Source organism: Thamnophis sirtalis, unplaced genomic scaffold (genome assembly GCF_051295495.1).
Source record: "Thamnophis sirtalis isolate CommonGarterSnake01/CBP01778 unplaced genomic scaffold, rThaSir2_p1.2 scaffold_8, whole genome shotgun sequence".
In the NCBI taxonomy this organism is placed as follows: domain Eukaryota; kingdom Metazoa; phylum Chordata; class Lepidosauria; order Squamata; family Natricidae; genus Thamnophis; species Thamnophis sirtalis.
In genome coordinates this window covers 68,645,748-68,660,921 of record NW_028261388.1, presented here as the reverse complement: position 1 = coordinate 68,660,921, position 15,174 = coordinate 68,645,748, and positions in this window count along the sequence as shown.

The following is a 15,174-nucleotide window of genomic DNA, read 5'->3' as shown; positions in this document are numbered from 1 at the left end:
TTTGTAGTTGGATGTATTAGATCATGCATGTCATTATGTTGCTGTTGTTATATATACATCAATTTGAAATCACAGTTGCTAGTTCTTTAGCTAGTGTTGGCCTTTCTATATATTGAGGCCTTCCTATATATTACGAACCTAGGATGCTGTAATGTATTGGCATAGTATATGTGCAGATTCATGCAGTGTAGCCTTTTGTAATTGACAGGTGGACATTTCATCAAAGTGCATATTTTCTAAGTACTGTTCAGGATTTTGTTGTTGTTGTTGTTGTTGTTATTATTATTACTGTACCATACTGCCATCTTCTGGCTGATAAGGCATCCCTAAAAAGCTTTCAATGATAAAGAATTGTTCTGCAAAAATGGAAAAGTTTGGAGATTGCTGCTACAGACTATGACCACACCACTTCCCCATCTTCCACTCCCAATCCAATCCACCCCATCCTCTTCTCTCCTATTTTGTTCACTTTATTATATGGGGTATATCAGAGGTGGTATTCTGACCAGTTCTGGAAAACCAGTAGCAGAAATTTTGAGTAGTTCAGAGAACCAATAAATACCACCTCTGACTGGACGCGCCAGTCTATTCTCTGCCTCCTGAGTCCCAGCTGATTGGGAGGGAATGGGGATTTTGCAGTAAAAAAAGCCAATGCAATCCTAGAGGAATAACATGAAAATCATGATACTAGTACTCTATACTACACTTGTCAGGTCACATTTGGAATACTGCATCCAGTTCTGATTGCCATAATAAAAAAAATGCCGTGACCCTAGTAACTGTGCAGACAAAAGCAACAAAAATGATAAGGAATCTGGAGGCTCAACCATACCATGGATGGTTTAGGGAACTAGGTTATGGCTAACCTAACAAAGAGAAAGATTAGGGTGGCATGTCTTTCAGTACTTAGGCAGCCACAGAAATGAATGGGTTCTGTCAGGTCCCAGATACTTCTACGGGGATGCTGGCATTTGGATGGGAGGAAGGAATGGAGTGTTCTGTATGTGAAGTTTCTGTTTCTGTTCCTGCAATGATGTAGTATGGGAGGGGTTCCCACTTTCATGCAACTAATTAATTAGGTGCTTCATGAGCATTTGTATAAGGGAGTTTTGTTTTATCTTGGTGTTTTACCATGTTTTTCTTTTAATTCCCTGTTAGTTCCATCATTGTTATCCTTTCTTCAAATGCCTTTTTATATTTTTCTGGTATTTTAGGTAATTCTGCTTTTTCTAGATATTGTTTTATCTTTTCTTCAAAGACTTCCTCTTGTTTGTATAATTTTTCATAATATTTCTGGACAATTCTTTTCTTTTCCTCATTTCGATAACGTATTGTTCCATCCTCATTCATCAGTTGATTGATTAGCTTCCTCTCTCCTCTTTTTTTAATTTGTATGCCAACCATCTTCCTGGTTTATTTGCATTCTCAAAGATATTTTACCTAGAAGTCTTTATTTTAAATGCCAAATCCTCTTCTTCAATTAAATTTAATTTATGTTTTTCAAATCCATTTGATTTTAACCCTTTTCTTTTGCACATCCTTCTGTAATTCCATCTCTAACTTCTTATACTTTCATACTCTCCTAACAATTCTTTTTGAATTTGTCTTTTCTTTTTATTCTTTTTTCCCAAATAAGTCATTGCCAACCCTCATATGTATGCTTTCGCTGTGTCCCACACATTTTGTAGTGAGGTATCTTCTTTTTTATTTTCTCTAAAGAAAAAAGTAAATTCCTTCTCCATATGTTGTTGAAACTCCTTTTCATTTAATATTGTTTGATTTAATGTCCATCTTAATATTTTCTTCTGTCCCTTCCAAACCATTGTGATTGGGTTATGGTCAGCCCTTGTATTTGCTTCAATGTTTATAACTTGACTTTTAGCTAATATATATGTTGACATCCACATCATATCTATTCTGGACCATGACATATGTCTACCTGAGTAAAATGTGTATCGATTTTCCTTCAGATATCTTCCTCCCCATGTATCTTGAAGACTTACTGTATTTTTCAGAGTATAAGACACACCCTTTCCCCCCCAAAAGGAGGGTGAAAATCTGGGTGCATCTTATACTCTGAATGTAGCCACCTGGGTCATCTGGAAAAGGGGGAAGTGAAGCGGACGCTGCGCAGGAGGCATAAGGCAAGGTGGTTCACTGCTCGGCCTCCCGCTTCTCCAGACAACCCAAGTGGAGGGCAGTCAGCTTCTGGTCCTGGCCCAGGAGATGGATCCGGCCAGGAGGAATGCACATCCTGTTTTTGCAATTGGGAAGGAAAAAGAGCATTTCAGGTGGCAGGCGGTTCCAGGCTGTGCTGCGATCCACACAGCTTGGAACCGCCCATCACCCGAAATGCTCTTTTTCTTCCCTGATTGCAAAAATGGGGCATGTGTTCCTCCTGTCCAGATCCATCTCCTGTTCCCAGCAAGCCCTTGTGTCTTTGCTGCTTCGGTCGTAGGCTGATTCTGCATGCCCCATTTTTGGAAAAGGGAGGAAAAAGAGCATGCCCTTCTCCTCCTTCCCCACCTTCTCTTTCCTCCTGGCCAGATCTGTCTCCCAAGCCAGGAGCAGAAGCTAACTGTCCTCTGCCTGAGTTGTCTGAAGACAGGGGAGACTGAGCAGGGGCTTGCATTACACTTCTCACACAGCGCCCACTTCACCTGCCCCTTCTCAGGTAGTTCCTGGTGGTCAAAATTGCCATGCTGCCACCCAAAAACACTGTTACTATGATCTCTGCTGCCTGGAACTGCCCGAGAAAGGGCAGGTGAAGCGGGTGCTGCAGAGATTGCAGTGGCTGGAAAGGAGACATTTCGCTTTCGGGGATGCCACTGGGCTCGGCTCCCAGGAGGCTTAGGTGGTGGTGGAGGCTCCTCACATTCCTGGGGAGTGAAATCATCGTGGCCATTGTCTCCCATGAGCTACACGCTGAGTCTCTGAGGCACCTTTTGCTTGCAGGAGGAGGGCAAGGGCAGCGTATATGAAAGCCTCTGATTAACTGGGAAAGAAAGCTGTGCTTGGAACCTACCGAAAACTGCCACTCAAAAAACACAGCTTTCTTTCCCAGTTACTCAGGGGCTTTTGTACATGCCACCCTCCTCCTCCTCCTGCAAATGGGATGTGCCTCAGAGACACTATATTTCTCAGGATGCTAGATTTGAAAGTTAAAAACCTGTAATGGAGTACAGTCTAGCTTGATTCAAAGGCCTTGATTCAAAGGCTTTGGCGCTGTCACCCAAAAATGCTGTTACTGTGATCTCAGCAAAGCCCACTTCACCTGCCCCTTCTTGGGCAGTTCCAGACAGCAGAGATCATGGTAACATCTTGCATTGTCCTGGTGTCATCTTGCAATTTATAATCCACTCGGTTTGTAATCCAGATATTTAATCCACCCCATTGGGAGGACAATATCAAAATATCAAGCAAAGCAAAAAGAGAAATCCCCCAAGGGAAAAAATATAAAAATGTACTCACCCCAAAAAAGGAGGAAAAAGATAATATAATAACAAAAAAAGAAAATCAAAAATGTAATCCAAATGCCTTCTTCTTCTTCAAGTTCTTTTCACCTTAATCCATTGTTAATTTTACAATAAAAATATAGATAAAAAGAAGAGAACACACCCTCAAATAATCCAAAGAGGAACAGCCAATAAAAAGAAAAAGAGAAACATCTATCTCAAAGGAGAGCGTATAGAAGAAAAACAAAAACAAAAACAAAAACAAAAAACAAAAAAGAATCATACGCTTTATAGTATAAATCTAATCCTCTGTCAGTCTCCATTTTATCCCAACACAAAAGAGACAAGAAAAAAACAGAACAGGTGATAGAAAGGGGAAAATATCCCCACCTCCTAAATAAGTAAAAGTAAAAGAAATGTCTCTGATCTTTCTTTCTTGTTATTTCTTCTTTTATGAACTTCAAAGAATTCATTGTTCCAGCTAATCTTAAAAACAAGTCTCTCTGTTTATTAGACCAAACACCTTTATCAGTTCAGCAGTCTTGTCAGGGTCAGTTGCTTTTATTCATTTAATTCATTAAATTCATTGTCAATCTCATTTGCATCTCTAGATGGCATTGTAGTTAGCTCTCAAATGGGAAAGATAAACCACATTATAAAGCTAGTTCATTTAATCACTTGTTCTTAATTTAATTTAATTTCAATCACTCTATTCTCCCTGTCTGAATTTTCATGTCTGGAGGTTGGCAATGGCAAATCTGGACCTTGGAGGGGACAGTGATAGAGAGGGGAGAATCCAGGGGTGACAAGGAGAAGAGTGATTCCCCATTGCAAAGGGTGGAATCCCTGAAATCTGGCACGGAAGAGACCAGCTGTCATAGCTTGGTCAATAACCAGCAACCACGAGGAAATGAAAGGTGATCTAGGATAAGTGAAGGAAGATATAAAGAAATTGGATGATAGAATGGGGAAGATACAGGAAACAAAATGAGCAGAAAATAAAACTGGTAGAAGCAAGGACAGAACAAACTGAAAAGAGATGGGAAGCAACAGAAGAAAGACTGACAGCAGCAAATAGAGAATTGGAGGACACAATAATCCATCTAGAATTGGAAAGATCCTATTTTTATTTAAGATATCAAAACATAGAAGAGACAAAAGAAGAGGACCTACCAAAGCTCATGATGGAACTATTAGCTGACTCACTGCAAATAGAAAAATGTGAACTGCAGAATAATGTTTAATGAAATTTACAGAGTGCATACTAATTATGCACAATCACACAGGTTACTCCATGAAATACATATAAGATTTGCAAAAAAAGCTGCCGGAGACAAAATCTACAAAAGAACAAGGGACGAACAGTTGATCTATAAAGGAAAGGAAGTCATAACCTTCAAACAGATACCGAAGAGAATCAAAGAGCAAAGACCGAGCTATCAATTTATCTCCACACAACTGATAAAATATAAAATAATATTTTGCTGGTTGATGCCTGGGAGGTAAAAACTTTTTGGCAGATGCCTTGTCTAGACTACCGCAACACAACAGTGTCATGGTGGAAGTAATTAAGCCCATGACCCCAACCTCTCAATTAGCAGCTAAGGTTGTCTCATGCTCTCAGGTGAAGAACCTTAGACCCCCTCCACCTTAGACAATGCCACCACAGATTTCAAAAAAAGACTTAGAAATGGATGAGTGGTTTAGTGCCAATAAACATACTTGCATAATAAAAGATGAGTTAGCTTGGTTGGGAAATAAGCTGTATGTCCCAGCTAGGGAAAGGCTGAAAACTATGTAAGCTTGTCACGACTGCAAATTAGCTGATCTCTTTCATTTTGTAAAAATGTTACATTTACTGAAACAGCAATTCTGGTGGCCTTCATTAAAAAAGAACATAAAAAGTTATGTAGCAAGCTGCCCCATTTGCGCTTCCCCTAAACTCAGGCAGGGGAAAAACCTCAGTCTACTGCAACCACTGGCCAACCCTTCAGCACCATGGAGAGAGACCTCCATGGATTTCATTGTTGAATTGCCTGAGAGTTCTGGAAACACAGTGATCTGGGTTGTCACAGATCTTTTCTCAAAACAGGTTTATTTCATCCCATGTCAAAAGATCCCTACACCCAAAGCCTTGGCTAAGCTGTTTTTGGTCCACATATGACACTTGCATAGGGCCCCACGACATATTATTTCAGACGGGGGTGGGTGGGTCCAATTCATGTCCAAGTTCTGGAAAGCTTTTTTGAATCTACTTGGGACTGACCAGGGACTTGGTTCTAATCATCATCCTCAAACAGTGCCACAGAATGAACAAACTCAGTTCTGGAACAGTACCTGCTCTGTTTTATTAATTAACAGCAGGACAACTGGACCGAACTACTACTAGCACAGGTTTTACGACTTTCAGAGTAGCCATAGGGCAAGAATTTAATGCTATGCCTGAGTTACCCAAACATGAACCAGATATACCCTCCCTGAACCAGTGGATCAGTCATTTGAAAACAGGGGTGGTCCCTGCCAGTTCTAACCTCTTCTATAGAAGAGGTTTGACAAATCTATCATGCTGTTTAGAACCGGTTCCAGCTCCACCCCCCGCTCATCTGCATCACACTTGCCCTGCCTGCTGCTCACTGATTGGCTGGCTCACCAATCACCCCACCCACCTTTAAGAGTCCTATCTAAACCTTAAAGTCTTAAAGCTGTCAAGTTTGAACACCCCTGGGTTTTTTTTTCTAAAGGGTTAGGGGTTCAAGGGTCTTGTAACTTGACAGCTTTAAGACTTGCGTGCTTCAAATGCCAGAGTTTCTGAGCCAACATTTTGGTTGCTAAGCAAGAGCGTTGTTAAGTGAGTTTCACCACATTTTGCAAGTTGGCCATGCCCATCCAGTCACATGACTGGCAAGCCACTCCCACTCAGTTAAATGGCTGGCAAGCCACTCCCACCCAGTCACATGGCTGACAAGCCACTCCCACAAAGCAGGCCACACCTACAGAAGAGGTTCTAAAAATGTTTGAAACTCACCACTGTTTGCAAACCTTTGGTCAGTGGTTTGCAAAGCCCTGGTGAAGCCAAAGTGCAAGAAGACAAGAAATGAACAGAACCTTATAAAGTGAGGGGCAAAGTTTACCTTTCCACCAAGTTTCTAACATCTTTGCAGTAGTCTAAAAAGTTGGATATTAAATATATTGGGCTTTTAGTTCGTATTATTAATCCTGTCATGGTGGAATTACAACTCTCTAAGTCAGCGATGGTGAACCTTTTTTGGTTCGCATGCCATAAAGGGTGGAGTGCAGGGAGGTCATGCGCGGGCAAAATGCAACCACTCAGTGCGCATGCGCGCATGAGTGGCACTTTCCCCACTTTTTGCATGTTTTTTCACCTTCCCCAGGCTCCAGAGGCTTTATAAATGGCTGATGGTTTTCCAGCCACTGAACGTATTCAGATACCTCCTCTGTGGGTAATTTGTTGCCCTGTCAGAAATTTGGGAAGGGGAGTAGACTTTAAACTTGTCAATTCAATTGTGTGAAGGAAATATGTCTTTTCTTATCAATTAGCTAAGTAGATCAAAGGGCACCAAATAATTCCTATATGGTTCTTTCTAGCTGATTCCACCTTGTCCTCCTTTGTTATTCTATATATGTCATGGTTCTCACAAACTAGTTTTCACACATGATTTAGCCTTTTTCTTCTTGCGGATGTTTTCAGTTCTCTTCTCAAATATAGAAAGCATCAAATGTCTTTGTTTATTTGTACTGGCCATGAAATCATGATATACAGTACATAGCCATTGTTTCAATTTACCGCTTATCTGATTGTTGTAACCAGCAGTCTTCATCTCTTTTGTCCATCCTTTCCTTGTGCACTTTGATATTAGCCCTCTGCTGGGTAATAAAATAGAAAGTGGGGTTGGTGGTTTAGTGGTTAAAGAGGCTGAGCTTATCATCTGGAAAACTGACAGTCTGGATTCAAGACTTGAGTGCCATGTAATGGGCTGAGTGCCCATTACTTGCCACACTACTGCTCATCTAGCAGTTCGGAAGCATGCAAATATGAATAAACAGGTACCACTTTGGTGGGAAGATAATAGCATTCTGTGCACCTTGGTCATATAGTCATGCTGGCCACATGACCACGGAAATGTATTTGGACAATGGTTCCCTCAGCTGAGAAACAGAGATGAGCACTGCCTCTTAGATTCAGAAATGAATGGACAGGGGAAACCTTTACCTTTATAATGGAAGAATATATCTGGAGAGCAGAATAGATAATAAAGAAATTATCTTCTTTTTAAATAAACCTCAGTGTAATGTTGCTTTGGTCAGTGACCAGTTACAGATACAAAGAAAAAAAATTACATAATCATGCATTTTAATGGTTTTAATATTGTTGGGGATATTAGCTGTCTTCCCCAATTTTGTGTCCTTTGAAGACCTGAATTTAGAATTTAGAATTTATTTTTTATTTATAGGCCGCCCTTTTCCCTGAGGGGACTCAGGGCGGCTTACAGTTCATGGGAAGGGGGGTGCAAGATAAAACATAAGACAGTGCGTAAATAAAAATAAAACAATAAAACACAACTTTCAATCAGCATTCGGGTGGGGCGGATTAGAATCTTATCCCCAGGCCTGACGGGATAGCCAGTTCTTAAGGGCTGTGCGGAAGGTCTGGACGGTGGTGAGGGTGCGAATCTCCACGGGGAGATCGTTCCAAAGGGTCGGAGCTGCTACTGAGAAGGCTCTCCTCCGCGTAGTCACCAGTCGGCACTGACTGGCAGATGGAACTCGGAGGAGGCCTAATCTGTGCGATCTAATCGGTCGAAGGGAGGTAATCGGCAGGAGGCGGTCTCTCAAGTACTCAGATCCACTACCATGGAGAGATTTATGGATGGTAAGTAGCACCTTGAAGCGCACCCGGAGATCAACAGGTAGCCAGCGCAGCTCGCGGAGGATAGGTGTTATGTGGGCGAACCGCGGTGTGCCCACAATCACTCGCGCGGCCGCATTCTGGACTAGCTGAAGTCGCCGGATGCTCTTCAAGGGCAGCCCCATGTAGAGCACATTGCAGTATTCCAGCCTAGAGATCACAAGGGCTCGAGTGACTGTTGTGAGGGCCTCCCGGTTCAGGTAGGGTCGCAACTGGCGCACCAGGCGAACCTGGGCAAACGCCCCCCTGGTCACAGCCGACAAATGATGGTCAAGAGTCAGCTGTGGGTCCAGGAGGACTCCCAAGTTGCGAACCCTATGTGAGGGGTGTAAAATTTGACCCCCCAGCCTGAGCGATGGAACACTGGCCAAATTATTGGGAGGGAAACACAACAGCCACTCGGTCTTGTCCGGGTTGAGTACCAGTTTGTTAGCTCTCATCCAGTTCTTAACGGCCTCAAGACCCCGGTTCATCACGTCCACCGCTTCATTGAGTTGGCACGGGGCGGACAAATACAACTGAGTGTCGTCCGCGTATTGGTGGTATTTTATCCCGTGCCTCCGAATGATCTCGCCCAGCGGTTTCATGTAGATGTTAAATAGTAGGGGGAATAAGACCGAACCCTGCGGCACCCCATATGTTAGGGGCCTCGGGGATGATCTCTGCCTCCCTACCAACACCGACTGCGACCTGTCCGAGAGGTAGGAGGAGAACCACTGCAAAACAGTGCCTCCCACCCCCACCTCCCGCAGTCATCGCAGAAGGATACCATGGTCGATGGTATCGAAAGCCGCAGAGAGGTCGAGGAGAACCAGGATGGACGCATAGCCTCCATCCCTGGCTCTCCAGAGATCATCGGTCAATGCGACCAAAGCGGTTTCTGTGCTGTAACCAGGTCTGAAGCCGGACTGGAAGGGGTCAAGGTAACTAGCTTCCTCCAAGGACCGTTGGAGCTGGAAGGCCACCACCTTCTCAACAACCTTCCCAACAAAGGGGAGGTTGGAGACTGGACGGTAATTGTTGAAAACGGCTGGATCCAAGGATGGTTTCTTCAGGAGGGGTCTCACCACCGCCGCTTTAAGTGCGGCGGGGAAGTGCCCCTCCCGAAGGGAGGCGGTAACGACCGCCTGGATCCAGCCTCGTGTCACCTCACTGCTGTTGGCAACCAGCCAGGAGGGACACGGGTCCAGAATACAGCTGGAGGCACTCACAGCTCGTATGGCCTTGTCCACATCCCCAGAGGCAACATCCTAAAACTCAACCCAGAGATGGTCTGCCAAGTTATCCCCCTGTGTCTCGGCTGGATCTGCTGCGGTGGAGTCCAAGTCCGACCGAAACCGAGCAACTTTGTCCGCTAAGAACTGGACATAATCCTCAGCCTTACCCTGCAGGGGGTCCCCCGTATCCCTCCTATTTAGGAGGGAGCGGGTTATCCTAAACAGGGCGGCTGGGCGGGACTCAGCGGACGCAACCAAGGTGGCAATATATGTTCTTTTTGCTGTCCTCAATGCCCTGATATATTCCTTGGTGCATGTTGTCAAAAGTGCTCGGTTCGATTCGGACTTATCGGACCTCCACAGGTGCTCTAGGCGTCTCCTCCAGCGCTTCTTCTCCCGGAGCTCCTCTGTGAACCAAGGAGGCCTCCGGGATCCGCCGACCCGGAGGGGCCGTAGTGGCGCAATCCGGTCAAGGGACTCCGATGCCGCTGAGTGCCAGGCGGCAACCAGAGTCTCCGCCGAACTGTGGGCAAGAGTATCAGGAATAACCCCAAGCTCCGTCTGGAACCTCAGAGGGTCCATAAGTTGCCTGGGGCGGAACCACCTGGTCGGTTCCTCCTCCCTACAGTGGGGGTTTGGCCTCCGGAAGTCAAGCCTCAGTAGGCAGTGGTCTGACCACGACAGGGGTATGATCTCATTACCCCTCAGACCAAGATCACAAATCCACTGCTCCGAGAGGAATACGAGGTCGAGCATGTGACCCGCTGAATGGGTTGGGCCCCGAATTACCTGGGTCAAGCCCATGGCTGTCATGGAAGCCATGAACTCCTGCGCTCCATCAGAGTGTTCACCGAGCGAAGGCAAATTGAAGTCCCCCAGAACCATAAGCCTGGGGAACTCAATTGCTAGCTCGGCTACTGACTCGAGGAGCGAGGGGAGGGCTGCAGTTGGGAGGCAGGTACGTTAACAGCAGACCCACTTGACCCTTGAGGTCCAACTTCACCAGCAGGGACTCACACCCGACAAGCTCTGGAGCAGGGATCCTACGAGGTGCTAAAGACTCCCGGATAACGATAGCCACACCGCCAAACAATCCTTCCTCTTCTTCACCCTTGCACTCAAAATGTTGGAGGGTATCTTTGTGGCTCAAAACTTCCCATCGAGTCTTCCGGGGAGTGGCCTGTCGCCGGTCGGCAGCTTAACAGAGCTGCCCCCAGAATTCAGGATCGTTATCTACTCAATATCAAGAAGATAACTCTTTTTTCAGACAAGAAAAAAGCAGTGAGGAATCTCAGCTGGTAAGAATCTTCTTTGAAGTTCACAGTTTGTTTCTTTGTGAGCTGTGGACGGAGGGGGAGGATCAACCCAAAGCTGAGTCATTCAACTCCGACCTGAACTTTGCAGCTGTTATTCACAGCACGAGACAGGATCCCCTCCCCCTCAGGACAATCTTTAGAAAAGAGACTATTAAAAATCAATACGAGCAAAGACCAACTTGTGAACTTTAAAACCTTTCTCTATCTGAAATACCAGCTTCAATGTTATAAAAACCTCTTTTGCTTAATTGTCTTCAAAATGGCGTTTACAGCTTCTGCATCTGTTATCTCCGGCTTCCTGCTACAGAAGTAAAGAAATAATCTCTTATAATTTAATTAGAGCTACTCCCTTAAAGCTTTCAAGACTCTTTGTTGATTCAGACACATTCCAAACATTCTAAACGGACTTTCTCTTTTGAAATCCTCCGTAAAACCCCTTGGAAAAAAAAAAAAGAAAAAAAAAAGAAGGGAAAAAAGGGGGGGGAGGAATTTCTTTTTCTCCACATAGCACAGTGGATTAGTAATTTAGAATAAATAATTAAAACCAAAATATAATGGCATCCAAATCAACCTCTGTTAAATTACCTCCGAAAACGTCTCCCATACCTGGCACAAAGTTGCAGCCCCCACCATCTATGCCCCCTAGTGGAGATGTACTAACAAAAGAATTTTTTCTGGAAATGTTCAAAGAATCCAGAGAACAGAACTTAGAAATGTTTAAAGAATTCAGAGAACAGAATCTAGAAATGATTAAAGATTTCAAAGATGAAATAAGGAATGAGATGGAAGTTCTATATGACAAATTCGATACCAGGGTCACTAAAATGAATGATAATATGATGGGAATTGTAAATGTGATAACAGAATATATTTCTGGAATGGAAGATAATTTAGAAACTCTCAATGAAGCTAAAACTAACCTGATATCCAAAACTGAAGTGGTGGAACAAAAAATTGATAATGCTGAAAAACAAATTATTATGATACAGTATAAGCAGATGGAGCTTGCATTAAGAGTGAGGGGGCTGCGTGAAGAAAAGCAGGAGAACTTAAAGCAAATGTTTTCTGAAGCTTTTGACCGTCTGGTGGGAAAACCGGGATCCAATTTTGATTGGCAGATTGACAGGATTTTTCGTGTTAACTCATGGGCGGCAAAACAAAGGCAACTTCCCCGAGACGTGGTAATATACTTTGTTACAAGAGAATCTAGAAATATGATACTACAAGAGTCCTACAATACTAAGCTTCAAATTGGTGGACAGGACCTGATTGTTCTGAAAGAAATACCGCCTCAGATGCTAAGAGCCAGAAGAGATTATGCTTTTCTGGTGGAAGAGCTCAGAAGGCGCCAGATACAGTACAGATGGGATGCCCCATTCGGTATTATAGTTACAATGGACAAACAAAGATATCGTCTCAGCTCTGTATGGAAAGCTCGTGATTTCTATCATAAGATTCTGAAGATGGGATACCCTGAACCTTCGGGATATGGTGAAAAACCACGAGATGAACAAGATAAACAGCAAACCACACAACCATTAGATAAAATGTATCATCTCCCTCTTCCGGAAGGGCAAGGAGTCAAGGAAAAAAGATCCAACCGCAAGACCACCAGACAAACGGATAAACAAGCTACTATGCAACAATCTCAACAATCATTGGCCACTGACCAAGGAGCTACTGCAACAAGCTCAGAAGCTGTGGGAGGAGCCAAACCAAAGGTGAGACAGGCCTTGCGGGAGGCTCTAAAAAAGCTTCAGGCAACCAAAAATGACAACTAAGATTTTGACATGGAATGTTAACGGATTGAACTCTCCACAGAAAAGAAAGAAAATATTTCATTATCTTAAACAGTTTAAGAATGACATAATTTGCTTGCAAGAAACTCATATCAAATCAACCGATCAAAAATATTTGTTTAACCCCAAACTGGGCCAACATTTTGCGACCTCAGCCATGGAAAAGAAAAATGGCATAGTAGTATATTTAAGAAAAGACATTAAAGCTGAGCTAATTGAAGCAGATCCCTTTGGAAGATATATTGCATTAGATTTAATCTTAGAAGGGAAAAAGACGTTACTTTTGGGAATTTATGCTCCTAATCAACAACAAGATGGATTTTATAGAAATCTCCATGCTAAATTAGTACAGTGGGATTTTGAGTCTTGTATATTAATGGGTGACTGGAATGGCGTGATCGACACCAAAAGAGATAAGAAGACAGCTCGCCCGAACATCAAATTTCGAGCTAAGTTACCCAAACCCTTTTTTGACATGCTGGACGACTTTGAATTGCGAGACGCTTGGCGCGAGAGGCATGCAGAAGAATATGACTTTACCTTTTTTTCCAATAGACATCAATCTCTTTCAAGGATTGATTTTATACTAATTACAAATGATTTACTTTGTAGGGTGAAGAAGACAAAGATTATGGCGAGAGTTCTTTCAGACCATAATCCAGTCTGGATGGAATTGGGAAGGGTAGCCCAGGCAAGAAGGTCCTGGAGGTTGAATGAAAACTTATTTAGATATGAAAAGTATGTTAATGATTGTAAAAAATTGCTATCGGAATATTTTGTCTTCAATATGAACAAGGGTACATCTTTGGAATATGTATGGGATGCAAGCAAAGCGTATATGAGAGGAGTATTAATGAATATAAATAAAATACATAGATACAAACAAGGGCAAAAACGAAAAGAATTGGAAGAGGAAATTAAAGGGAAAGAGTCAGAATTAACATTGAATCCAGGAGATACAAAGATTAGGGAAACAATTGCTATATTAAAATCTCAGTTTGATATGCTGATCTCTGACCAGGTAGCTACTAGTTTATTATATGCTAAACATAATACTTTCTGCAATGCAAATAAACCCGGTAGGTGGTTGGCTTATCAGATTAGAAAAAAAAGGAAAGCTCGAAATGTATCCAAATTGTGTCACAGAGGGAAGGAAGTGTTTCAACAGGAAGAGATTCAAAAGGTATTTCGGGAATTTTTTACAGAGTTGTATAAAGGGGATAAAATTAAGGACGGAGATATAGACAAATACCTAGATAAAGAGAAAATCCCCCTAGTCAGAGAAGAACATAGGCATAAGCTGAACCAACCTATAACCTCTGGGGAAATTTTGCAGGCAATTAAACAATTAAAGTTAGGGAAAGCACCAGGCACAGATGGTTTAACAGCTGTTTATTATAAATATCTACAGTTAGAAATGGTAGAACCCCTCAGAGAACTATTCAATAAAATTCAATCGGGAGGGAAAGTGCCTCCCTCGTGGAAGACTGCATTCATATCGTTGATACCCAAAGAAGATCAAGACCTTACCCAACCAAAAAATTACAGACCTATTTCATTACTTAATGTAGATTATAAAATTTTTACTAAAATATTAGCAAATAGGCTAATGGGGGTAACTCAGCAACTGATACATACCGATCAAACTGGTTTTATACAGGGCAGACAGATGAAGGATAACGTTAGATTAATTATCAACGCTTTAGAATACCTGGGAAAGAACAATCAAATCCCGGCCGCATTCATATTTTTGGATGCGGAGAAAGCCTTTGATCGAGTTAATTGGCAATTCCTGCTGAAGACATTGCAAAAAATGCAGATAGGAGATGGCTTTTTACGGTCAATTGGTGCAATATATCAGCAGCAAACAGCCCAGATCATTGTCAATGGAAGTCTGACAGACTCCTTTCAAATTGAAAAAGGTACAAGACAGGGCTGTCCCCTGTCCCCATTATTGTTTATTATAACTTTGGAAATACTGTTGAATAAGATACGGGGCCTGGGCGGTCTAAAAGGGATCAAAATTAGACAGCAAGAATATAGAGTTCGTGCATTTGCGGATGATCTGGTTATAATATTGGAACAACCGCAGGAATCTAGTAGGGTATTATTGAATACGATCAATCAATATGGTCAAGTCTCGGGATTTAAAATAAATCTAGGAAAAACCAAAATAATAGCTATAAATATGACTATCAAACAGAAGGAAGAACTGGGGGCGACGCTAAGATGTGAGGTAGTTAAAAAAGTTAAATATCTTGGAGTTAATATCTCAATCTCAAATGGGAAATTATACAAGTATAATTATGAATCACTTTGGCATAGTACACAGTTGGAGTTGAAAAGGTGGGAAAAACTGCATTTGTCCTTGCTGGGTAGAATAGCGGCAGTAAAAATGAACATTTTACCAAAATTTTTATTTCTTTTTCAAATGTTACCAATACTTAAAAGAGATGCGAA